General features: G+C 32.5%; 1 long non-coding RNA gene across 1 annotated transcript in view; it reads right to left on the bottom strand.

Moving 5' to 3' along the window:
* Window positions 1-27,291, bottom strand: part of LOC116422370 — an 89,611-nt gene extending 62,320 nt beyond the window's left edge. The window contains exons 1-2 of the long non-coding RNA XR_004232984.1: window positions 27,194-27,291; window positions 25,799-25,883 (exon numbers count right to left, since the gene is read on the bottom strand). This is a non-coding gene — a long non-coding RNA (uncharacterized LOC116422370). The remainder of the gene's footprint in view (window positions 1-25,798; window positions 25,884-27,193) is intronic.
* Between the last annotated feature and the right edge of the window lie 510 nt (window positions 27,292-27,801).

Here is a 27,801-nt window from a genome sequence, read left to right as displayed (position 1 = left end):
AAGAACTCTGGGAGATGACTAAAAACCATTACATTGAATTCCCAATCCCTATATTTATGCCCACCTGCATTTTTGATTTTCTTCACAAGCTAATTGTACAATATTTCAGAGTCTGATTCTTTTTGTACAGCAAAATAATGGTTTGGTCATGTATACTTATTGTGTATCTAATTTATATTTTAATATATTTAACATCTACTGGTCATCCTGCCATCTGGGGGAGGGGGTGGGGGGTAAGAGGTGAAAAATTGGCAATTGTTAATGCTGTAAAGTTACCCATACATATAACCTGTAAATAAAAGGCTATTAAATAAAAAAAGAAAAAAAAATGATGTAATCCAAAAAAAAAAAATATAATCTCCTTGAGAGAAAGTGTTTTACTTTAGTTTTTGTATATTCAGTTCCTAGCACAGTGTTTGATAATTATTGATTGACTGATCTCCTTTTGCTTTGCTATGTTCTCACAAATTATCCTTAATTATTTCTAGAAAGTTGTCAAGAATCAAAATTAATTTCAGTGATATATTCTAAAGCGCTATGTGCCTGTCTCCCATCTCTGTCCATGGTGCTTCTCCAGCTTGCCATAATTCCTCACAGATCAGTCAATGTAGTTCAGCAATCATATCCACCAGCTTTTTCACTATCCTGACATGGAATTCACTCAGTGAAGACAATTAAGTTCTCTGTTACCATTTTTAAAATTTTTTTAATCAAGCTTTTTCTGTTTCTTCCAATTTGAAAGGTTTTTTTCCCTTGGAGAACAGAAACAAAATTGAGGCTAAGAAATTCACCTTGTTATAATTATGCCAAGTAAGAACTCCATAAGATTTCTCTTTCTCCACTGTAGCTTTTGAAAAGTCCTTTTGTTGTCTTTAGCAATTAAGCAAGTAACAATGAAGAGTTATGCTGCAGAAGATACTTAATACTTTCTGTTTCCTCCTCCCTTCTGGAAGATATACAGCAGAATCCTATTATTGAGGCCATGTCTGTTTCTGCACTTTCTCCTTTCCTTTCTAACATCAAAGATTCTAAATTTAATTAATTCTGCCTACAATAGTAAGCTATCTTTAAGGCTAGAAGCAATATTTTGTCCATTGAGTCCTTTTGGTCCTTTTTATTTTGTTGAGTTTATGTAAAATTAAAAGTTATTAATATGATACTATTATCTTACATCCCCCAGTTAGGAAAACTGCTAACATTCAAACAAATGTTGGTCCTAATATAAAATTTTGTATATCACTAGGTTAAAACTGACATATTTTATGTTTGAGAAAAAAATCCAAGATTCATATAACATTTAAATTAAAGAAACAGAGAATATTTTAGTTTCTATTATTTGACAGGCATGGGAAAAAACATTTTAAGTATACAGTAGATCATTTGAGGGAACTTCCTTAATGAGTTTAGTACAACTGATGCTGTCCAAGCCTACTATTCCAAGATAAATACAGGCTCCACTGAAGCAACTCAATCTTTGTCTTTGCTACCATATTTCAGCCCTGCTTTTGGCTTTTCCCTCTCAATTTTTCTTTTATTTCTCTTTTGGTTATAGTCTTTAAGTCACTGATTCTTCCCAATTTAGTTAACTAACCCCAGGGCAGATCAGTGAAAGCTGCCTCCTTGAAACTTCTGCTTAACTGTTGTAGTACCTACTCTTCCCTCTCAATGTGCCTCCCATAGTACATGTATGTCCCTTTAAAAATTCTTGGATGTAACTTTGACCATAACATTTGTCGAGATATAATCCAAAGAGACTAGGAAGGAGAAAGAGACTTGTATTTACAAAAATACAGTAGTTATTTTTGTATTGACAAAGAATTGGAAATTAAAATGGTATTCATTGACTGGCTAATGACTAAACAAATTGTGATATATAAATGTGATAGAAAATTTTATACTATAACAATATGAAAGGGTCAGTTTCATAAAAATCCAGAAAGACTCATAGGAACAATAAAATGAACAAAACCAAAATAACAATTTATACAGTACCACAATTTTGAAAAATCTTAGACTGCTAATTAAGACAATGATCATTCCAGATGATGATGAAACATGTTACCCATCTCCTGACATAAGTGATAGACTTATTGTATAAAATGTGATAAACTCCTTTTGGACTTAGTCAATGTGAAAATCTGTTTTCTTTGATTATGCACATTTGTTATAAGAATTTGGGGATAGAAGTGTGCAGAAATTAATTAAATAAAAAGTTAATTAAATTGGAAAATAACTTCTAGTTTTGCTCAAGTCTACCTAAAGATCATACCAATTCCTAATAACTCTCGGTAGAGATGAGTCAGAATGTGAGCTTCTCTGAATTACAAATTCCAAGATCCCCATTAGTTCTCAAACTCCAACTTTTTGTGTGTTTTGTAAGCTCAGTTTGAAGTAGCCTACAGTTTTGAAAAGTTGTTTTCCTACTCTAGTTTCTTAGATATTTCAAGCATTAAAAAGAACTGGCAATACAGAAAAGGGAAAGAATTGGGACCATAATATAGAGGGAGTATCTGAGGTCCTTCAAATAACATGTTACAGGGAGGACATTTAAAGAGATTTTTATAAAGTGTTTTAAAAATAAAGACACCAGAAACAGATGCTAAGGGTCAAGGAGAAAATAATAAAATAATCTCTGACCTTGGGTCCTCTAGTAAAAACCCCATGACATATCAAACAGTAGTTTGCCTACCTGGTGACTAGAAAGATATAAAAATAGTCCATAAAAGCCACAATTGCAGTTATTATAAGCAGACAGATCCTGGGAAATGAATATGGTGAACTGAGATGGAGATTAACCTCTACTTTAAAATCTCAGACTTTTGATAGAGGCTGGGGGCAGGGCAAGGGTAAGGGGCAATGAGTTGATACCATATCAGGATAGCCTTTTAGCATAACTGGAATGGGAAGCACAGGTAGAAAAAAAATTGCTAAAATTTCAGATTCTACCCAGAAGTAACCCCACTAATCTGGAATTCTAATCTGATGTTTTGTTCATTTTGGTTCTAAGTAAATGAATTATAATTACAATTGGGTGGGTAATCATTTCAGGTCAATTGAAGTTGGAAAGGAGATCATTAAAAAGATAGGGGTTAAGACATGAGAGACATATGAGTTATCATTTCAGTTATTCATATCTGTACACAGAGGTCAGAAAGAACCCAGGAAATTATATGAAAGGGAAAAACAGTGATGTTTCATGCATGCACCAGAAATGAGGAAGTTGAAGTTTCTAGCACTATCTAGTGGCTTGATGTCATTATTATTGTCTCCATGTTATTGTTCAGTTTCAAATGCCCAAAAAGGGAGCTAGGATAACAAGTCTTACGTAAAGAGTTCAAAATGGCCACATATATTAGTGTTACAAATTTTCTGCCTATAATAAAGCAACATTTTTAAATCACAAAGTTTAATACCTATTATGTTTTGGTCTTCCTGACACTACAGTACTTTGCAACATTTTTATATGACTTCTCTGTTACCTATTTCATATATTCTTTCTGTTTTTATCTTCTTTTTTTGAAATCTGAGTTTCCTGTTAAATTCCCTCTACAACCATATTAATTTCTTTGAAAACTTTAATGATTTTCTTTCTGACTGGAATAAACTGCTGTTATGGCACAAGAATTGTTTTTAAGACTCTCCCAGTTCCCTTAAACTAACTTCCTTTTTAGAGTACTAGGTAATAAGATGACAGGTAACTATTCTATAGTAAATCAACAAACACACACACACACACACACACACACACACACCATACATATATATGTATGTACTTATATATGCATATATATGTTTTTGTTTTATTTTTTCAAAGTACATATTAAAACTATGTTTAACATTTATTTCTTGGGGTTCCAAGAATTTGGAAGGGTTCCAGATTTTCCCTTTTCACCTTTCTCTTCCTTAAAAAAGCAAATAATTTGATATAGACTATACATGTACAGTCATGCAAAACATATTTCCATATTAGCTACATTGCAAGAGAAAACACAGACCAAAAAAAAAAAAAAAAAAAAAAAAGAAAAAGAAAAAGAAAGCTTTTTAAAAGTATGTTTCAATCTGCAAATAGCATTTTCCTCAAAAGAAGTGCTTTGCTAGCTAAGTCATTCACACTTGATCACTTTACAATACTGAAGTTGCTGTCAACATATATGATGTGTGTGTGTGTATATATATATATATATATATATATATATATATGGCTTATTATATGAAATGAACTGTGCTAAAAACTGGGGATATAAAGAAAGGTTAAAAAAAAATAAAAACCCATGATCCCTCCCCTTCAGGAGCTCACATTCAAATGGGAAAGACAGCATGGAAATAATTATGAATATACAGAATACATACAGAGTAAATGGAAAGCATCTCAGAGGAAAAGCATTAGCACTGTTGGGGAGAGGAATCAGATTGAAAAAAAATATTCTTCTACCAAAGGTGGGATTTGGACTGAGTCTTAAAGAAAGCAGGGAAGCCTAAGAGGAGGAAATGGGGAAGGAGATCATTCCAGTTATGAAGGACAGCCAATACAAAGACATGGAGTTTGGTAATGAATTGGCCTATGTAAAGCTGGATCACAATGCAAAGGAAAGTAGAATATAAGAAGACCAGAAATATAGTAAGAAGTCTAGTCGTAAAGTGCTTTAAAGCCAAACAAATATTTTCCTATTTGATCTTGGAGGTAACAGAGAGACCCTAAAGTTTATTGTATTGAGAATATCATGGAAAGACTTTTATTTTAGGAAGATCATTTTATTTTATTTTTTAGCCTTTTATTTAAAAAATATATGTATAGATTTCAACATTCACCCTTACAGAACCTTGTGTTCTGAATTTTTCTCTTTCCCTTCCCCCCACCAATACATGTTAAACATGCAATTTTTCTATACATATTTCCATAATTATTTCTATTATCATGCTGCACAAGAAAAATCAGATCAAAAATGAAAAAAATGAGAAATAAAACAAAAACAAGCAAACAACAACCAAAAAGGTAAAAACACTATGATGTTATTCACATTCAGTTCCCATACTCCTCTTTCTGGATACTGATGGCTCACTATATTACAAGTCTATTAGAACTGACCTGAATCACTTAAGTGTTGAAAAAAGTCATGTCCATCAGAATAATAATCACATAATGTTGTTATTACTATATACATTGTTCTCTTGGTACTGCTCACTTCATTTAGCACCAGTTCATACAAATCTCTCCAGGCTTCTCTGAAATCATCCTGTTGATCCTTTCTTATAGAAAAATAATATTCCATTACACTCACACACCATAATTTATTCAGCCATTCCCCAACTGATGGGTATCCATTCGGTTTCCAGTTTCTAATCACTACAAAAAGAGCTGCCACAAACATTTTTGCATATGTGGGTTCTTTTTCCTCTTTTATGATCTCTTTGGGCTACAGACTGACTAGAGATAGAGATGGATCAAAGAGTATGCATGCACAGTTTGATAGTCCTTTAGGCATAGTTCTATATTGCTCTACAGAATGGTTAAATCAGTTCACAACTCCATCAACAATGTATTAGTGTCCAAGTTTTCCCTGCATCCCCTCAAATATTTATCATTATCTTAGGAAGATCATTTTAGCAGATTAATAGCGGTTGGGTAGAGGAAGCAAGAAAACCAACAAGAAGGGTATTGTGGTGTCAAGTATGAAGTAATGAGGACTTGTATGAGGGTGGTGGCTGCCTATAGGATTAATTTGGGGTCAGAATTTGCATTTGGCAGACATAGACTTTAAAAGGTGAAATATGGAAATTTATTACCGCTCAGAACTTTGATTTAAACAAGATATAAGAAAAAGGGGGAAATCATAGCATAAAAATAACGCGCAATTAACAGACAAGATGATCACCAAGATAAGAAACATAAACAATATGTAACAAACATTTTTACCTCTTTGAGGAAGCCCCAACATCTGGATTCCAACAGCTGGGAGAGCCTCAAGTGGGACATAGGCATGTGGTATCAACTTCTTACTGAGCTCTCAAAGTCCCTTTCCAGGAAGAGGTTTTTCTAGGCTGAGATCAAAGAAAGCACTATGCCAAATATTCCCACTTGATAAGTAACTCTTGAGATAGAACAGCCTTCCTCAGATATAGGGATGCTTTATTGCAGGAGTTTCATTAAGAGAATGAAATGTCCAGGTTCGTGGGGCAAACAGAGCCCCACCATTAAGGATGGTCATTAACCAAGATGAGCAAGATGGTCAGTCCTCCCAATGTCTCCTGAGATTTAGTAGATGGCAAGGAGTGCATCCCAAAGTTCTCAGCAAATAAAGTTACACAAAGACATGGCCAAAGCTTCCTGGGATTCCTCACTAGGATTCCCTACACTGCCTAAATAGAGATGTAAATATATATATATATATATATATATATATATATATATATATACATATATATGTATATATATATATGAGATTTTGTGAAGATGAAAGCAACAAGATTTGAAAAAAGTTTTCATACATGAGGTGAGTTCAAGTAAGGAGTCAAGGGGGTTGTAATCTTAAGGTCATTTTGCAAAATCAGTGGAATACTCAAAGGCAAATGGTGATTTGAAATTGGAGTTCAAGAGCACAGGACTCCTTATAGTGATTTGGGAGTCATCTGCATAAAAGAATCTAATTGAATCATGGGAGCTAATGCAATCAACCAGGTAGACAGTAAAAGACAAAAGATGGTCCAAGGCATAGATTTGGAAGATACCCACTGTCCATGGGTATAACAACAAGAAAATGAGACAAAGTTGTCAGGCAGGTAAAATAAATATCAATTTATTGATGTAAGTTGTAAGATGAAAAAATTCCTTCTACTACACCAAGTTGGCACCTTCTCTGCAAATTTATTGTCTAAGAGAGCTGCTTAGAGGGATAAGTAACTTGTTTGTTTGTTTACCTGCTGCAATTGCTCAAAATCTCTAGAAATATAAAGTTACATAAGAATTGCCTTCAAATACTATATTTGACAGGGGCTTACAGTAAGGATTTGCCAAGGGCAGGATTTGAATCCAAATCTTCCTTCCTCTAAGGCAGGTTCTCACTATTGTGAAGTGCTGTTCAAAACATATGCAAGATTTTTGCAATAAATTTCCTGTGACATTTTGTTGCAGGGAAAAGAAAAGAGCAGTCTTCAAAAATTCAATAATTATAATGGTAAGAAAAAAGGCAACTATTTTTACTATGTCTTTTCCTGTAACAAACAAGTTCCACCCTTATTTTCAGCATTACTAACATAATATTCATACATACAAATATATATAGAGAAATAGTATCTAAATTATGTAAATACCCCTGGAAAATGATTAGTTAATAATGTTTTTGTTCTTCTTTAAATTTCAGTAAAGATGCCAGAGCTTTTGAAAACAGTTAAGCGCAGTAGAAAGTGTGCTAGATTTTGAACCTGGGTTTGACTAAGATCTTGAGAAACTCCTTTATCCTTTCCCCAACTTAAAAATAAAGAGCTTGGGCCACATTGTCTGTAACATCCCTGATAACCCTAAATCTATATTCATATGACTAACCTATAAAGACAGCAGCAACAGTTTTTCATATCTGTATTTCCAGATATGAATGTCTAATTTACCATGTTCTTCACAGCCAAGTACTCATGCATTAAGACTTTATTTTAATAGTCTTCTTTTAAAACTCATATATGCTATTCTCATTAAAACTCTTCTTAATTTTTCAATACTGCAACTGTTATTAATTTAAATATTAGCTCTGTTCAATGGGGCTCTTCAAAGACCTCCTTCTGTTGGCTCCTCCCTCTACTCCCCAGCGTGGGTCATGATGAGAAAAATTTGGAGGCCAGCTTCCAACTATTTATTATTCATCCTCTGAGAGTCCTTTAATTAGCTGCTAAGCTAGAAGATTCATTGTTTCATAGTTCCATACGGAGTAGAAGAAACGAGGATCCCTGCTGGCTTCTGGTGGTCTTTTTTATCCAGACCCCCAAGTGACACATTTTGATTTCCCAGTGTTAGGAAAGGCTGGCCCTTTGCTATTTCAAAAGTAATGGTAATAAAAGCCTCCCCTGACCACCCAGTGTATGGTATCAATGATCCAGGTTTCCAAGATGGCCCCAAAGGTATTTTTGCTTCTCATAAATTTCCTTCCATTAGCACTGACCTTGTAAGAACCAAAAGATTTGAATAGATTTCAGGAATGGCATCTAGCATTTTCCCTCTCCCAGCACCTAAACATCAGGAGTGAGAAAGTGCCAAAAAAAAAAAAAAAAGCAGCTACAGTAGGCTTTCACTAAGGAAAGAATAAGCCCTGGGGAGAGGCCACCAGAAAGAACAGGTGTGGCTGTTTAATTAGACAATGTCAACTGAGGTGAAATGTAACATGACTAATTTTCAGACTTGCAGGAAAAAAAGTTTTGTATCCAAAAGGGCTTGAATATCAGCTTCTCAACTCACTGTTCTATGGTTAGTAGTCTGTCACATAATAGATGCTTAATGAATGCAAATTGATTATGATGGCAGAAATAAGTTAATAGAGTCAAACCTAATCATCCCTTATGCTTAGCTATCACCTTTTCTGTATGAGAAAAAAACAATTTGGAACAAACTTGCAAGATTTACATTTATACATTGGGCACATTATTACTGTCCTCAATTCTTGGAATCTCCTAAATTGGTGGATCATAAATATTACTACAATTAGTAACTTTCCATGGGGTTCCAAAATGTGGGATGAGGAGCCAATGAATGAATAAATGCATGCTTATTTTGCCTATTGAGAATTCAGAACCCTCAGACCTGAAACTGAGCAAACCCTAATTATTAGTTAAAAAACAGGAAGAAGTATAGGTCATCAATCCTATGGCCTCAATAAAGCTGTACGTCTACCCTCTTTATTAGATAAATACAATATAATACATCCACCTTTATAATTTCCATAACTAGTGAAATGGTACAAACCAATTCTTTAATTCCACTTACACTTAGAATTCATGTATGAAGTGTTTTGTTTGTTTTTTAGTAGAGGAAAAAAGAAAATCCACTTTTTCCCCCTAAGGTACATTTGCAAATTAAAAATCTATTATACAACCCAAACTACTAGATATCAAGTAGCAATGATTTTACAGATAGATAGATATAGATATAGATAACACTGTTTTGCAAAATGGATGCCTCATAATAAGCCTGTGAGATGGGTATGATTGTGCCCATTGCATAAATGAACAAAGAGAAGCTACAAACCAGATTTACTAGTGACCAAACATTTAGCTAGTAAACATCTTGGACTAGATTTGTACCCTACGCTTCTGACTTTGGTAGCTATAATGGATACTTCTCACAAAGATTAAATAACTTACATGCAAGAAATTGCAGGTAATTCATAGGTAAGCTTTCCCCACAGTATGAATACAATGATTTAAATTAAATAAGATCACTCAGTAAACTGTATAATTACTCTGTTATTTAAAATCATTTTAACTGAGTACAGAAAGGTGTTGAAGCAATATGTCCCTTTTTGGCATCAAAACCTGAGTTGCTCTGACAGTCTTCAAACAGATTGAGTTGGATACATTAAATGATATTGGACATGATGGTATTAACTTAAGGGGAAAAAAGTAAAAGAAGCAGAATTAAATCCAGATTTTTGTATAAAATTGTAAAAAGTGCATCTTGTCGTGGGAGTGTATCTTCTGTTTTTCTTTTTATGATTTTTAGAGCACTTGCAAAATAATTATAGAGTTTATAATTGAGCAAAAAATGAATGCCATGGAAGTAATTCAATCTTCTCTACATAGTCAGGAAGGCAGTATGGTATAATGGAAAAGGTCAGGGCTTCTAGTTAAGATGACATTAAAAAAGGTCATGGAGAAATCTCAAATGCTCCATAAATTCCAACAAATAGCTGGAATTGGCTCCAAGAAGACCAAGCACCTAAGCAAGACAAAAAGAAGTAGAATAAAAATGGTCCAGTTAATCCAAAAGTCTACCCAAACAAATATCAGAACAGTGGATATTAGTAAGCTGAAGAGTAGAATTAGGGAAGCCAGATCCAGATCAGGAATAAATGAAAGTTGCTGAGAACAAAACCCTAGAGTAGTCATGCTAGTAATGACAATGTAAACTCAAGTAACCACAAAGAATTTACCTAGTAGGGGCTTGAAGAAGTGAATGATAGGGACTTTTAATACAAAGACTTGGGAACACACGATAAAGTGAAAAGGAGTGTGAGTGAAAAGGAGTACCAGCTCTAATAAGTGGGTAATTTTTTTATATTTATTTTATTCTGAACTTAGAAAGTAAAGGCAGGCAATTCTATGACAGAGTAGAATAGGGGAAAGAAGATGATTGCATATGAAACTGCAAATCTATTATATACAAATTGCTATTCCTTTTAAATATGTAATAAAGTTATTATAACTTTTTCCCCCTTTTTTCTTCCCTCTCCCTCAGCCCAAAATTAGACAAATATAAATATATATGTATATATATATGGTATGTGACTATATGTTTATTTATGTAAACATATACACATACTATATATGTAAAAATCATTTTATACACACAAACCTACATATACACAATTCAAATATATATATTTTTTATTTATATATGTCAGTTCTTTTTCCTAGATGCAGATAACTTCTTCTTTCACAGGACACACTCTGGAAGGGCTGAACAGAGAAATAAGATGTAATTTCCAATATCCCAAAAGGGGCATGATAAGGACACAAAAGAGGATATAGCCAATTTCCAATTTCCAATTGTGCAAAGAGGAGGAGAAAGAGAATACCTGAGATCTGAACATATCTTAGGGACAACAGGAAATTTACAGAAGCCAGGGATTATGGTAAAGTATGAGGACTAAGTTCAAGTTATTTCATTCAGACCAGCAAAAGTATCAATAATCATTTTACATAGAGGACAAATGAGGACAAAATCTCAAAATAAAAACTGAAAGTGAAACTATGAATAACTACACACTATGATTTATAGGCATCCCTAGTAGTGAACCTCAAAAAGAATAACCCCCAAGACACTCTAAGTAGAATCTCAAATATATATCATGGTCTCAAGTACAAAAGTTAGAGAAGAAATGAAGCAAAAGATTTTTTTTAAGTGTAATAAGTAATTAGAGGAAAGAAATTGAAAAGAAAATAAAAAATTTAAATCTTACCCAAGCAGTAATTCCTGAAGAAAGAAAATGATACAAATAGAATTCAATGATGTTAAGGTGGGGGAAAATTATGTATATGTATGGAAATATACCCATGTGTCTACTCCTCCATCCCACCTCCCTATCTCTCCTTCCAATTTTATGTGTGTATACATATATACACATATATAGTGTATGTATATGCAAATGTATGTATATGTATGTATGCCTGTGCACATATATATTAGGCCAAAGTAAAAAGATTAAAAACAAATAAAAACAATGTAATATGTCTACTACCAAAAGCAACTGATCTGGAAAACAAGAAAAAGAGAAAGAATTTTAATAATATTCCTAGAATAATCATTAATGTATGAAAAACCTCATCATTATATTTAAAGTAAAATTTCCAAATATATTAGAACCAGAGGTAAAAGTAAAAATAGGAAGAATCCACTAGGAACCTCTTTAAAAATATCTCATAATGAAAACACTCAGAAATATCACTGCCAAAATCAAGGAATACAAGAAAAAATACTTTATGCACTCAGAAAAAAAAAAAAAAAAAAAGAGTACATGTACCAAGGAACATTAAAGTTTAGATAAGACTTACTCACAATTACTACAGAAGAGAGAAAATACTAGTTTAGGATAACAAAAAGACCATAAAGACTTACAACCAAAACTCCCCCCCAAAATTTAGCATGCAAAACTGAGTGAGTGTAATCTTACAATTCAAAGGGGATTTATAATAATAGAGGTCTTGTAAGCATTCCTAATACAAAAAACCTGGATGAGTTTGTGTTGTTTCAATGATTTTAAGAGGAAAGAAAAGGGAGATAAGGGTAAAATATCCTAGAAAAGAAATGAGAAAGAAGGGACATAAATTTAATATATCCTATAAATGGAATATATAAAGAATGTACAAACATGAAGGAAAATATAGGAAAAAACAAACAACTCATGATTTTCCTCTTATTAAAAAATATAAAAAAGAATATTGAGTACATAAAGGATATGGGGATGCAGATGAGTTTAGGGAGTGAGGAAGAATTTTTTTTCAAAGTTAAGTGTGTATTTCCTCCATGCTATCTCCCCCTCCCATTTCTCTCTTCTCTCTGTCTCTTTCTCTCTGCCTTTGAATCTCTCTGTGTATCTCTTTCTGTCTCTCTCTGTCTCCTTTCACAATGTCCATCCTTAACATTTTTACTTTTAACTACTGTCTCCCCAAATCTGCTTTCTCTTCTATTATCCCTCCTTTTTCTCATTCCCTTTCTGTCCTACTTTTGAGTAGGGTAAGTTTGATATTCAACCAAATGTGTATGTTACTTCCTCCTTGAATCAATACCAGTGAAAGAAAAGGCCAAGCCCTGCATTCCACCTCCCTATCTCCCCTTCCAATATTAAGCTTTTTGAGACCTCTTATATGTAAGATAATTTACCTCATTATATCTCACCCTTCCCCCTTGTCATTGCATTCCTCTTTCTCACTCTTTAATTTTATTTTAATTTACTTTTTGGATATCATCCTATTATATTCAACTCACATCAGTTCTCTCTACACATATATACTGTCTATCTGATTAAACTCATTTTAACTGGTATCCACTTTCATTTTATGGGTGAGTTCGTGTCAATCATATTTATAGTTATGATAATTGTATATTTACTTCCATGCTATTTTTCACTTGTTTAATCCCCTCTCTTTCTTACCACTCCTCTCCCATCTCACAAGTATTTTACTTTTGATCACTGACTTTTCCAATGTACCCTGCCTCTTGTCAATTCTCCCTCCCTTTTCCCCCATCTCTTTTTGCTTCTGTATATGATAAAATGAATTTCTAATATCCAACTAGGTGTATTGTTATTCCCTCTTTGAGCCAATTTTGAGGAGAATAAGGTTTAAGCTTTTCTCAGCATCCCTATTTTCCATCTTCTCCTCCATTATGATAGTTCTTGCTTGTTTCTTTTATATAAATCAATTTACTCCATTCAACCCTTCCCTTCTTCTCCTAAATTTTTCTTTCTCACCTCTTTATTTTGTTTTTGGGCTATCATTACATCAAAGTCAGCTTATATCCACACCCTCTGTCTACACATATTCCTTTTAATTGCTCTTATAGTAATAAAGTTGTTAACAGGTAAAAATATTACCTTTTTAAAAATATTAAGATAAATAACCTTATAGAATTTTTCATATTTTCTTTCTTACTTCTCTTTTACATTTAAATGTTTCTCTTGAGTCTTGTATTGAGAAGTCATTTTTTTATTCAGCTCCAATCTTTGAATTAGAAATGCTTGAAAGTCCTCTATTTCATTAAACATCCATTTTTCATAGAAACATTATATTCAGTTTTCTGAGTAGGTGATTCTTAATTGTAAAAATAATTGCTTTGCTTTCTAATATATCATATTCAAAGCCCTCCAATTCTTTAATTGGAGGGATAGAAGTTTTTAAATCCTGTGTAATTCTGACTATATATAATTCTGTGATATTTGAATTGTTTCTTTTTTGAAGTACTTTTGCTTTATCTGTGAATTCTGGAATTTAGTTGGGATATTCCTGAGAGTTTTCATTTTGAGATCTCTTTCATATTAGTGGCTTCTTCCCATTTCTTTTTTAGCTTCTGGTTCTAATATATTGGGGAATTGTATATTTTTTAAAAATAATTTTTGAGATAGGGTAAATTTGATATCCAACAAAGTGTGTGTCTTACTTTCTCTTTGAGTCAATTCCATTGAAATTTTTTTATCATGATTTTCAGGTAGTCCAATAATTCTTATGTTATTTCTTCTGCCTCTACCATCCAGATTAGTTGGTTTTTCAATGAGGTATTTCACATGTTCTTTTTTTTTTACTTTTTAAAAAGATTTTGTTTTATATTGATTTATCTCTGATAAAGTCATTAATTTCCTCTTCTTTAATTCTAATTTTTAAGGAATTATTTTCTCCAATGACCTTTTTTTTACCTCCTTTTCTATTGGCCAATTTTATTTTTTAAGGAGTTACTTTCCCAGTAAACTTCTGTATATTTTATTCTATGCTATTGACTCTTTTTGCATGATTCTCTTGCATTACTCTCATTTTCCCAATTTTTCTCTATTCCTCCTATTTTTAATTAAAAATTCTTTATGAGCTCTTCTAGGAATTTGGGCCTGAGATCAATTCACAATTTTCTTTGAGGTTTTGGATATAGCAATTTTGACTTTATTGTCTTCTGAGTTTGGGTTTTGATTTTCCTTGCCACAATAATAATTTTCTATGGTCAGATTTTTTTGTTGTCATTTTTTCTGTTTCTTGACTTTGACTTCTTTTCCTGATGTGGAGGGGATACTGTCTTAAGCTTAAGATATTTTTTTCAGCAATTTTCAGAGCTAATTCTGGGGATGTGTAAATTTTTAATTTTTCCAAAGTGGTATACTCTAAGGTGTGTACTACTCTCCTGTCCCTTGTAACCAATCTGCAACTAATCACAAGCACTTTTTTCTGCCTTTGAGATGTGACCAGGGTTCTTACTTAGATGTGACCACCAAATCTTTTTTTCTAGTGCTCCTCTTTGTTTGGGGATTACAACACAAATCTGACTATAGGCAATATAACTGAGTTCTGCACCCATGCCAACAAAGGGATCCCTGTAATCTCCTAGTTGTCCCACACCCTGAGAATTCTGGAAGCCCTTATGCATATTCATTTGTTTACTCCTTGTAATATTTTTCTTTTGAAAATTGCCTATAAAAATTGATTTTTGCTTTTTCACAATATCATACACAGTTTTGTCTTTTTTGAGATGATGAAGCATGACTCATTTTAAGTAAAAGCCTTCATTCATATATTTGTCAAATATAGACTTCAAGAGAGAACTGAGGTAAAATCCAACTTCTTATACTTGTTAGCTGTGTGACTCTGGACATGTCACTTCACTTGTGTCTGCTTCAGTTTTCTCAGTTTTTAAAAAACCTCCTAGTGTTGTTGTAAGCATGAAATGTAATCAGATGTTTAAGTGCTTTTCAATAATTGTGTATGTAAATATAAATATTCTTTTTTGTTGTTTTTTCTTTGAATAATGTGATGTCTGTTCAGCAATAATTAAAATGGTAATAAAAAGAAAATAAGAGATAATTTTAAAAAGTAACTAATAAATTCAATTATAAGAAAGGGAAAAAAATGTGCTTATGCACAACAGGATGGGGGGAACCAGTAAGTAATAAGTGGTTATGATTATTTTCATATTAAAATTAGTTTATATGAACTGAATAAATGTAAGTTTAATTAATCATTGTTATTTTTAAAATGTTTAGAAAAAAATAAAACCCTCTTAATGATTAATGTTGTGTCCAGAGTTAACACATTTCTCCAGAAGTAGTCTGACTGATACTGAGCATAATAAGATCATGGCCTTCTGATCTTGATTCAATATTTCCAACAATTCTGCCTGTCATTACAGTAGCCCTTTTAGCAGTAATCTCCAATTGTTGCCTTATGTTAAGCTGGAGTCAACCAAAACCCCCAGCTTTTTTTTTTTTTACATGAAAATGGTATCACATCAGATTTTTCTCTAATTGTATTATCATTTACTTCCTTAGACTAATTTGATCTTGTGGCATCTTGTCAGCATATTACCATATTGAACTTGCCTGGATTCTATAGCATGTCATTTATGATTTTACCTAAATTTACTATACAAACAGGACGTAGAAAACTAAGTTTAAAGACAGGAAAACCTTAGTTCAAAGCCACTCTCAGATACTAAAATGTATGATTCTGGACAAGACACTTAACATGTTTGTCTTAGTTTCCTTTACTATAAAACAGATACAATAAAAGTACCTATTTGTGAGGGTTATTGTGAGGATCAAATGAAATAATATTTATAAAGCATGTTAGCATGATGGCATGTAGTAGGTACTTAATGAATTCTTGTTTTCTTTTTTCCCTTCTATATTTTTATCCAGATCATTTGTTACAGTTTTGAACCCAAGAGGTTGACCCTCATCCAAACGATCTAGTTGGACAGAATCTACACTGGATTGATTATTAACAATGTCTTTTTGGAATGATTGTTCAACAGCTATTCAATAAACTGAGAATCCATTTATATTGTAATGTTGCTTACTTTCCTATCAAAAACATCATTAGCACTGTCACTATTTGCCTTGCTAAGATCGAGATACACTATATTAATGAAACTGCCCTGATTTTAATAATAGTGATGATTTATATAGTTAAAATATTTTTCCTATGTAACTTAATTCAATTCTCAAACTTTGTGAAACAGGTCACACAAGTATTACAAATAACATTTTACATATGAAGAAACCGACACCATACATTTAAATAACTTGTCTACAGACACATAAACTTAAATAAGGTACACTGCCAGGACTAAGACCCAGGGCTTCTGATTTCATCTTCATTTCTGTTTCCATGAAACCATGCTATCATCACAAGTTTTGTAAATCAAAGAAATTAAATCAGTTTGGCATAAATTATCCTGAACACATGTATTTACTGAATTCTTTCTAAACAGTCACAATCATTTCATAATTATTTGTTCAAGAATTTTGCCCTGAATTCACATTTATTTTTATAGTTTCCAAAATTTATCTTTTTGTCCCTTTTGAAAATTGGAATATTTGCTGACTCTTCTGCAGCACTATTCACATTCTTTATTATGTCTCAAAAAAATACCATTGATGTTTCTAAGTTCTCATCCACTTAGCACTGGACCAGTGCCAGAGTGATATACCTTAATATCACATTCCCAATTATCTATAGGACATAACTAATTGGATATCATAAATCAATTCAAAATATGTGAAATTAAACTTCTCAGCTTATCCATTTGTGTCAATAATTACCAGCATTCTCCTGATCCTTCATGTTTGAAATCATATAGTTCATTTTTATTCCTTCCTCTACCATGTTATTCATATCCAATGAATCTCAGTTATTTTGAATCAATTTTTTATAATATTTTTCAGACTATTTTCCTTTCTCTGAATTTTTACTATCACCATAGTATGTCAGGTTGTTATCACTTCATATATGTATTGTGGTCCCTATATCTTAGCAGATCTCCCTGATTCCATCTTAAAAATCTTTTCTAACCTGCATACATGTCTTCTGCATATCATACTTCCATGTTACTTAAGGAATCCAAATTTCTTAATACAGCATGCAAGATTGTCCATTGATTGGCTATGCTTTACTAACCTAGGGCTGTTTCTCACTTTTCCAAACATAAACCCTCTAGATATTTCAGATCAAATCCTTTGTTGTGACTTACTTGTCCCATGTTCATTCCTTCTCCTTTACTCCTTTTGTCATGCTGTTCTACAATAGTCTATTTTCTCCTAAAACAAATGCTGTATTTCATTGAAAGTCCAACTCTTCTATCAGGTCTTTTTCCTGAATAATCCCAATACTCAATGTTCTTTCTCTTGTAATGTGCTCCATATTTCTTAGACTTTCATTATATCTATCTATCTATATCTATATCTATATATATATAATTGGTTTTACATAATCAAGCATTTTATTAGTCACTAGATTACTTGATGTGTTCTCCACATCATTCTTTTATGACTAATGAATTAGGCATAGGAAGACACAAGAAAAATTGTATATAAATAGAATCTTTTGTAAAGCACACTATAATGGTAAGAGTACAGAATGTAGAATTAAAATAGATCAAAAAAGGTCTTATATTTTTATTTAATTATTTATATGACTTCATAAAAAGATTTATTTCTGCTTGAAGTAAGTATTAAGTCTTCTATATCCTTACATTCAGAGTGAATCAATTGTTCTATTTGGAATGAAAAAAAAATGAGCTCAAATCTTGCAACAATTCTGTGTGAAAATTGTTACCTTCTGTTTTTGGATCCTTATTTCTTTCATCCATAAAATAGGTATAATAATACTTGTAGAATCTTCCTCTTAAAGTTACTGTAAGGCTTAAAAGAAATGATGTATATAAGTCTCTTTGCAAATTTTAAAGTGACATATGTTTGTGATTTATTCTTATTAATGTTGGCATTTGATTGATTGATATTTACAGATTCAAATGAATTATAGGTATTATAAATGAAGGGAGTAGATCTCATATTCTTTTTTATCTATAAGGCCTAGCATAAAGTACATACAGTAATTTTGCTTATTGAGATTCTCATTCTTGTCAAGTTAATAAGCATTTATTAATCTTCTACTGTGTGCTAGGCACTGGGATTAAAAACAAGCCACGAAAGTGGGATATAATATGTATGCAAATAGGTAAAAATGCATAATCATTTGAAAGGGAAGAGAGCATTAACTAACAAATGGAAATAAATTTTATTCTCAGCTGTCTCTAAGAGTGAAAATGCTGGAAGTTAAGGTAAGAGGGATAAAGCTAGTTTTCCATCTCAGCATTTCTGTGAATTCCTTTAGTTAAAGGATTATACTTGCCCCTCTCAGCTCCCTTTCTTGAAGACTTCTCCAAAATCTTTCTTTCCTCTATATTCTAGCTTGGAAGGGGAATCGGGTAAACAGAAATATCGTCTTCTTTCATGTATTCAAAACAGCACACAGAATCACAGGGTTGTCTTGTAGGCACTGGCTCAGGAAGCCTTATTTATGTATAAAGTGAATCCAGGTCATTTTTATTGGGAAAAGTCACAAACAATTGGGGGAATTATAAAAAGGCCTCGTGTATGAAGAGGTGCTTAAGATAAGTTTTTAAGGATGCTAGGCATTCTGAAAAGGGGCAATAAGGAGGAAATACCTTCAAGGAATGGGCAGCCTGTGTGAATGCAAAGATATGGGAAGTAGGGGTGATAGTTATATTATGGATTAAAGCATTAATAGTGAAGTTGTGAATTGGCACAATCACTTCAGAAAGCCTTTAAGAATGCAAAGTGATTTTTTTGAAACAGAAACTCCATTACCATATACTCCAAAGATATATATATTTATACTCCAATTACAACAAAATTCCATATTCACCAAAATATCTGTAGCTGTACCTTTGTGTAATAGCAAAAAATTGGAAACAAAATATAATCATCATTTGGGAGATAGCTAAACAAATTGTGGTGTATGAATATAATGGGATATTACTATTCATTGAGAAATTATTTAAGTAATGGAAACAAAGGAACATGGAAAGAGCTGCATGAACTGATGCAGAGTGAAGTAGGTAGGGCAAAAATACAATATACAAAATGATGTAATGTAAGTGGAAAGTACTACAACAACAAAATCAAAAATGAATCTAATGAAATTGTAAAAATCAACTATAACTTGAAAGAAAGGATACATGCAAGTCACCCCTTTGTTGAGATAGGTGGGAAGTCAACTGTACATTGTATATATTTCTGGACTTTTTCAATATATTTATCAGTTGCATTAATTTTTCCCTCTTTTTTGGTTGCTGGTAGAAAATACTATGGGGGGGGGAGGAAAAGAGTACTGAAGATAGTTATGATGATGCAAAAAACAGAAGACATCAATAAAAATATATTTTAAAAATATATCTATATTAGTTACCTAGAGAGGCAACTTGTCATAGTGAATAGAGAGTCAGCCTCCAAATAAGGGGGCTCTGATACAATTTGCCTCTGATACAATCTGGTTGTGAGACCTTGAGCATGACATTCAACTTCTCCATTTAATACACAACTCTATAAAACTCTACAAGTTATTGAGCAGGTGGCATTCTGCATTAATAAAGGGAATTTCTCAGCAAGAACTCCCTAAAACAATGAAATCTCAGCTTCATTTTTAAAAAGCATTATTTAAAATGGTGTAAAGGATAAAAGACTTTGAAAAAAATTAAGTATATAAATATGATGTATCATCATTATCCTTTTGTAAAGAAAATAGCTGCACCTTAATGTTTCATAAAAAAGGATTTTTTTATTTCATAGGTTTGTTTAAAATATTATACTATCTGTAGTGTGAAAAATTATAAATATATATGTATGTATATGTACACACACATATATGTTTATATTTACATAGATTAAAATGGACCAATTCTTTGATCCAGGAATCATGTAGAAGATTTTCAGGATTAAGGCATTTCTTAGGATGGAAAGAGCTCTCTTTCTACTGGTGATCATTTTGCTGGGTATGTAGTATGTACTGTGCCACTGATGAGTAGAGAACTCAATATAAATATTATTTTCTAATGATGATCATTTTCCTGTCTGAGTAAAGAACCCATTTCAATTCTACTAGTTATCTTTTTACTTTAGTGACAAGAGAAGTTACTATGATGTTATGGAAAATTACTCTGAAGTTCCCTGCAGCTGCACTGGCAAGTTTGTCTTAGATGTTATGAACTCTTTCAACACTTTCTAGTTTCAAAAGTGTCATGAGAAAACTAAAGCAAAAAAAAAAATCTGAAGAGGGTCACATTTGGACAAAGATCTTATACCTTAAGAGGTGGGAGGGAGGGAAAAAAAATTCTTGACCTGATGAGCCATCAGAGTAATGAAAAACTCATTATCACAGAAGATGATAAATGCCACTTGAGAAGAAATAACTTTACAGATTGCCACTGTAAGAAAAAGAGTGGGATGTTCCTGCTGTATTTCCAAGCCCTGAAATATTTCCATTCCAAAGTTATGACAAACTGAAGTCAATATGCTGTCAGCCTTCAAAAAGAACCCTGGGTAATTATCTCCCTTGGGAAATGGCAGAAATAAGAATTCTGCCCTTCAACAAGAAGGATAGAAGATGGAAGGGAATCTCTAGCCAACCCTCAATTTTTTTATTACAAGCTGTCTTATATTGTCCTCTGCTATCCAGGCTCCACATTCAGCATTTAATTACATGGTTTCTTGTCTTCCTATTCAACTTTCCATGTACACATATCTTATCTCCCCTAGAAGGAATGAAGAAAGGACTTTATACAACCTTATTCAGAATTCATGAGACTCCGGTCTTTCTCATCCTACAGGCTCCTGAACAATTATATCAGATCCTTTCTAATATCAGATAGTTCTTTAGATGTCTCATGTATATACATTTTATAAGATTAAATTATGATTTCCATTAGGGGAAGAATGGATAGTAGTAAAGGTAACATCTAAAGTCAGCCCTAGTTACAATTTTCTCCACTCTTAGAGACATTAGATTAGGTCTCCAAAACTAGTCCCACTCTAAGCCTATGCTCCCTGATTAACTGCTTTATCCCTGCCTTATCAAAACTTAGCTTTACAATGACACAATCTCTCAAATCCAAGCTCTTTAAGAGATAATCATTTATTTTCTCAATAGTATTTTATTTTTCCAAATACATGTAGAGATAGTTTTCAACATTCAGTTTTGTAAGATGTTTGTGTTCCAAATTTTTCTTCCTACCTCCCTTACTTTTCCCTTCCACAAGACAGCAAGCAATCTGATATAGGTTAAATATGTGCAATGCTTTTAAACATTTTAAACTTTTGTCATATTGTGCAAAAAAAAAAAAATCAGAGAAAAGGGGGGAAAAACATGAGAAAGAAAAACAAACAAACAAAAAGATGAAAATACTATACTTTGATCCACATTCAGTCTCCTTAGTTCTCTCTCTGGATGCAAATGGCATTTTCCAACCCAAGTCCATTGGAACTGCTTTGAATCACTGCACCATTGAAAAGAACCAGGCCCATCACAATTGATTATTATATAAACTTGTTGCTGTGCACAGTGTTCTCCTGGCTCTGGAGATCTAATCTCATTAACTGATCTATTCTAATGTTAGAAATAAATGTTCATGAGTCAATGTGTTATCATTCCAAAGAGCAAATTTTGTTTGGATAAGGACCTTCATGAGATTACTATTATGAGCTAATAGAGTGATATATGACATGAAATAAGAATGTCAGACAAAATGGCAAACTTGAAGTAATCATCTTAGAAAAAGAGGATAATTAGAAACTATATAAAGTGGTCTTAATTATTCTGATTCATGAGAAGACAGAGTTTATAACAAGAATATTTCTGGTGACTAAATCAGCAACAAAATACAGGCCAACTTTATGAATCTGTACTGTTCAAGATGGAGAATCAGCTAGACAAGACAGCAGAACTTCACTTCATTATAAATCCAAAAACTGCTCTAAGGAATTAATGTATATTATATATATTTTTACATATATATATATAATTTATACAAAGGCTAAATTGAATAAAATCTCAATCCTTCACTTATATAACAATTTGTAAATAATTATAAAATAAATATAAATAATTTTAAATAAAAAATAACATCATTTTTACATATGGAGATTTTCTAAAAAGTTAAGACAGACCAAAGACATCATTTAATAGCATTTTTACAGCTGTTTCCTGTGAAGTTTAGAATTTATTGTTTGGTTCCAACTATTATCTCTCAGTGAGCATCTGTCATATGTTAATGCATATATATTTTAATTTGAGACATGTGAAAAAGTTGATTTGTTACTGCTCCCAAGACTCTGATACAGACACACCCTTGAAGGAGGGAATGACTCAAAAAGTACTGGCAAAGACATAGCTTTCATTCACTTTGTATCTGCCTCCATTGCAGCCAAATTGCCTTCATATCCTGTAAGCTCAAGAACCTTGGAGAGTCAGCAACATGGTCTGATACATAAGACCCTCCAGAAAAATAAAGGTAACACATGGAAAACACACTCCAGGATCAAAGGGGAAGATAGACAACTACACTGTGTCCACAAAATTCAAACTGTCTTGTCTTTCCCTTCTCCAAATACTCTTAAGTTCCATACAAGGAGAGCGATGATAATGATGATATCAGTGATGGTAATGGTATTGCTGGTGGTAGTAGTGTTACTTTTGATAATATCAATATTTAGTGTCTTAAAGTTGGAAAAAAATTTTGAAAGGATATTCCTATTTGATCTCACAACCACTTAGGGATAGGGGAAAGAAGGGTTAGGGTCCAAACACCACTGGTAGAAATGTGGATTTTTCATGGTTACATCTGTTAAGTCTAGATAGTTTCAATATGGGAGATAATATTTTCCTTGAGGCTGTTTGCTAGAGTTCCTATCTTTTTGTTCCAAGTTCAACTGTGATCTCTTCTTTCTATGCTACTGTGATGCCCTTGAAACTGAATATCAATTGTTAACTTTTCTGTAAGTACATCCTAACCATTGTTAATTTTTCTAAAATGGAACTCAGCTTTCCTTCCAAATCTATACCTCCTTCAAATTTCCTCTTTCTGTCAAATTCATCATCATACTTATATTCATCTACATTCATTTGTCATCCTCAACTGTTCATTCTCACTCCAAAGTCAATCAGTTGGCAAAACTAGTCGTTCTATCACCTCAAAATCTATGAAGCAGTATGAAAAAGACAAACTAAAAATATATGATTGGATTATAATCACACAGGCATTTGGAAAAGCTAATTCTAAGAGAATTCAACTTCCTCACTAAATAATTACAAAGATTTGTTGTCTGTCCTTTGTACTCAAAGAGGACCAATAACGTGATGTTGGATCACATCATAATCTATTTGACTGTGTTGATCATTCCAATAGAAATCAGAAGTTTATATTTCTCTCTCTTTTTTTCTATTTTCTTTTTATTTATTTCATTTTCCCCTGTTACCCATGAAAATGACAGTTTTACCTTTTTTTATGAATTATTTTGAGAGAAAAATAAGAATAAAAAGGGAAAAATCAGAAGAGAAAAAGAAAATGGAAGAAAAAGAAAAAAGATGAACATAGCATGTGTTAATTTATATTCAGTCTCCATAGTTCTCTCTCTGGATGTGGATGGCTTTTTCTATCTGAAGTTTATTGGTACTGCTTTAGATCACTGAATGGCAGAGAAGAATCAAATCTCTTTCATGGTTGATCGCTGCACAATAATGCTGTTACTGTGTGCAATGTATTCTTGGTTTTGTTTGTTTCACTCAGCATCAGTTCCTGAAAATCTTTCCAGGCTTTCTAAAACAGCTTTTCAATCATTTTAATAGAACAAAAGTATTCTATTACTTTCATATGCTATTTAGAAATGAATATATGCATTTTAGAAATAAAATCTATCAGAAATATGGCTATAAAGAGTTTTCTCACCTTTGTACTTTTTTGGTCTTGTTTCTGTTGGTTTTGTCTTGCAAAAACTTTTTAATGTAATAAAAGTTGTCCATTTTGCCTTTCATAATGTTCTCTTGTTCTTCTTTGGTCATAAATTCTTCCCTTATACAAAGATCTGATAGGTAAATTATCCCTTGTCACACTTTGGTGGCCTTTTTGGGAATAGTTCAAATTACTCTCCAAAATGGTTGGGTCATTTCACAACTCAACCATCAATGAAATAGCGTCCGGTTTTCCCACATCCCCTCCAATTTTTACCATTATCTTTTCCCATCATATTAGCCAAACTGAGAGGAATGAGGTGGTACTTCAGAGCTGTTTTAATTTGTATTTTTCTTTTAAAGCATTTTTATATGACTATAGATAGCTTTAATGTCTTCATCTGAAAATTATCTGTTCATATCTTCTGGCCATTTATCAATTGGGGAATGACTTATATTCTTATAAATTTGGCACAGTTCTTCATATATTTTAGAAATGAGACCTTTATCAAAAAACACTGGCTGTAAAATTTTCCCCAGTTTTGTGCTTTCCTTCTAATCTTGGTTGTATTGATTTTGTTTGAGCAAAAAATTTTTTTCATTAAATATGATCAAAGTTGTCCATTTGTAATAAATGTAATAATGTAATAAATGTTGTCCATTTTGCATTTTATAATGTTCTCTAGTTCTTCTTGGCTATAAATGTCTCTGAAGATCTGTTAAGTAAACTATCTCTTCTCCAAAGATTCAATTAGTAAACTATCCCTTGCTCTCCTAATTTGCTTATAATATCACCCTTTAAACCTAAATCTTATACCCATTCTGACCTTATTTTGGTATGGGGGAGGTCAGAAATTTCTACCAGGGGTCAGATATTAATTGTCCATTGGAACATTTGGGACTGGGATGTTTCAATATTTGGATATCTTATATTTTTTATACTACTGAGATTCTGCTTTGTTCATAATGCACAGTGCCTTCTTTTTTGTGGTCATATCATGCTGGGCAGTTCTGCTCTAGTGTTTGCCATATCTCACAGTAAATACTAAAGTTGGAGAGTATCTTTGCATTGCTTTTTCTGATTTCTGGGGGAACGCTTGCCTTATGCAAGTTCTCTGTAAAATAGTCTTTTAGGTAAATATATATTTGGCATTTGGACTATGTGTCCAACCCATCAGAGTTGCACTCTCCACAGTAGAGTTTGAAAGTTTGGAAGTTCAGCTCAAGAGAGATCCTCAGTGTCCAGTACTTTTGCCAAGTGATCTTCAGCATCTTCCTGTGACAATTCAAATAGAAGTGGTTCAATTCTCTGGCATGGCACTGATAGGCTGTCTGGGTTTTATAAGCATACAACAATAAAGTGAGCACAGTAACTCTGTAGACCTTCAGTTTCATATGCAGCCTAATAACTTTTCTCTCCCACACTTTCTCTCTGAGACTGAGATGCAACAATATGGATCAATTCTCTGTCACTTGTGCTAATTTCCGTCTATCAATCAACACCAAGGAAAAAGAGATTCTTCACCAGACAGCACTACGTATGTGAAATCATTGGTTACATTAAAGGGAAAATTTTTGAATGCACTATATAAGTTCTTACCTTAGCATCACACTTTCCAACAATGTACATGTAGATGATAAGATTGACTCACACATTGTCAGAATCTTTCAGCATTCAGTAGGCTCTGAAAGAAAGTAGGGAAGAGAAAAAATATGTCAGAAACAGCATAGACCTACTTCTCACATCACATACCAAAATAAGGTAAAAATGAGTACATAATTTGAGTACAAAGGAGGATACCATAAACAAAATAGGAGAACAAGGGATAATTTATTTACCCATCAGATCGCTGTAGAAGGGAAAAATTTATGATCAAAGAACAAGAGAACATTATGAAAGGCAAAATGGACAACTTTTATTACATTAAAAAGTTTTTGCACAGATGAAAACAACAGAAACAAGACTAAAAAGGAAGTACAAAGATGAGAAGACTCTTTACAGCCAGGTTTCTGATAAAGATTTCATTTCTAAAATATATAAAGAACTGTGTCAAATTTATAAGAATATAAGTCATTCCCCAGTTGATAAATGGTTTAAGGATATGAACAATTTTCAGATGACAAGATTAAAGCTATCTATAATCATATGAAAAAGTTCTCTAAATCATTATTGATTAGAGAAATGCAAATTAAAACAACTCTGAGGTACCATCTCACATCTCTCAGATTGGCTAAAATAACAGGAGAAAAAATGTTGGAGGGGGTGTGGGAGTACTGGGTCACTAACGCATTGTTGGTGGAGTTGTGAAATGATCCACCTAGTCTGGAGATCAATTTGGAACTTTGCCAAATGGCTATAAAACTATGCATTCCCTTTGACCCAGCAATGCCATTACTGTATTTGTATCCCAAGGAAATCCCAAAGGAGGCAAAAGGACCCAAATGTGCAAAAATGTTTGTAGAACCTCCTTTTGTGGCAGCAAAGAATTGGAAAATGAGTAGATGACAATCAATTGGGGAATGGCTGAATAAGTTGTGATATATGAAGATGGTGGAATATTACTATAAAAAATGATGAACAAGGTGATTTTATAAAGGCCTGGAAAGATTTACATGAACTGATGCTGAACAAAACAAGCAGAACCAGGAATACATTATGCCAATAAGAGCAAGAATGTTTGATGATCAACAATGAAAGACTTGGCTCTTCTCAGTGGTTCTGTGATCCCAAAGTAGCCTAATAGACTTCAGATAGAAAATGACATCTGCATCCAGAAAAAGGAGACTGAATGTAATCAATACATGCTATGTTCACTTCTTTTTTCTGTTGTTTTTTAATCTCTCCCATGGTTTTCACCTTTTATTCTGATTTTTTTTCTGCCAACATAATTCAACATAATGCCAACACATTGAAAGCAATGTATATTAAAAATAAAATTTTGAATAATAAAATAAATAAGTAAAATTTAAAAATATATTAGAAAAAATTAATTACCTCAAGCAGTGGTTTGCTGTTGCTCAGTTATTTCAGTCATGTCCAATTCTTTATGATCTCATTTGTGCTTTTCTGATAAAGATATGAAGTGATCTGCCATTTTCTTCTTCATCTCATTTTACATATTCAGAAAGTAAGGCAAAAAGGGTTAAATAATTTGCTCAGGTTTACATAGATAGTAAGTGTCTGAGGCCAAATTTGATCTCGGGTTGTACTGACTATAGGCCTGGTTGCTCTATTCATTGAACCTCCTAGCTGCTACCAGAGCCGTGGTAGCAAACTCAAATAAAAACAGGGTTCCACTAAACCATATCAAAAGATCTCTATAGGTCATGTTGACTTAGAAAACCACATATTACTATTGTTTATGTTTGATTATATTTCTGTCTATTTTTTGTAAATATTTCTTAATTATATTTTAATCATTTTAATTTGTTTAATTAATTGCTTTTTAAATATTTTATATATTATGAATATATCTATAATTAATAAATTGAATTAATAATTTAATTTTTAAAAAACACTTGCATGTTTTATGCCTCAGACTTAAAGCATTCAGAAGTTAAACAATTTGCTCAAAGTCATATAACCACCATGTGCCAGAGAAA

The sequence above is a fragment of the Sarcophilus harrisii genome, chromosome 3, assembly GCF_902635505.1.
Source record: "Sarcophilus harrisii chromosome 3, mSarHar1.11, whole genome shotgun sequence".
NCBI lineage: Eukaryota > Metazoa > Chordata > Mammalia > Dasyuromorphia > Dasyuridae > Sarcophilus > Sarcophilus harrisii.
The sequence above is the reverse complement of the archived record's forward strand: the minus strand, read 5'-3'. Positions and strand labels throughout refer to the sequence as shown.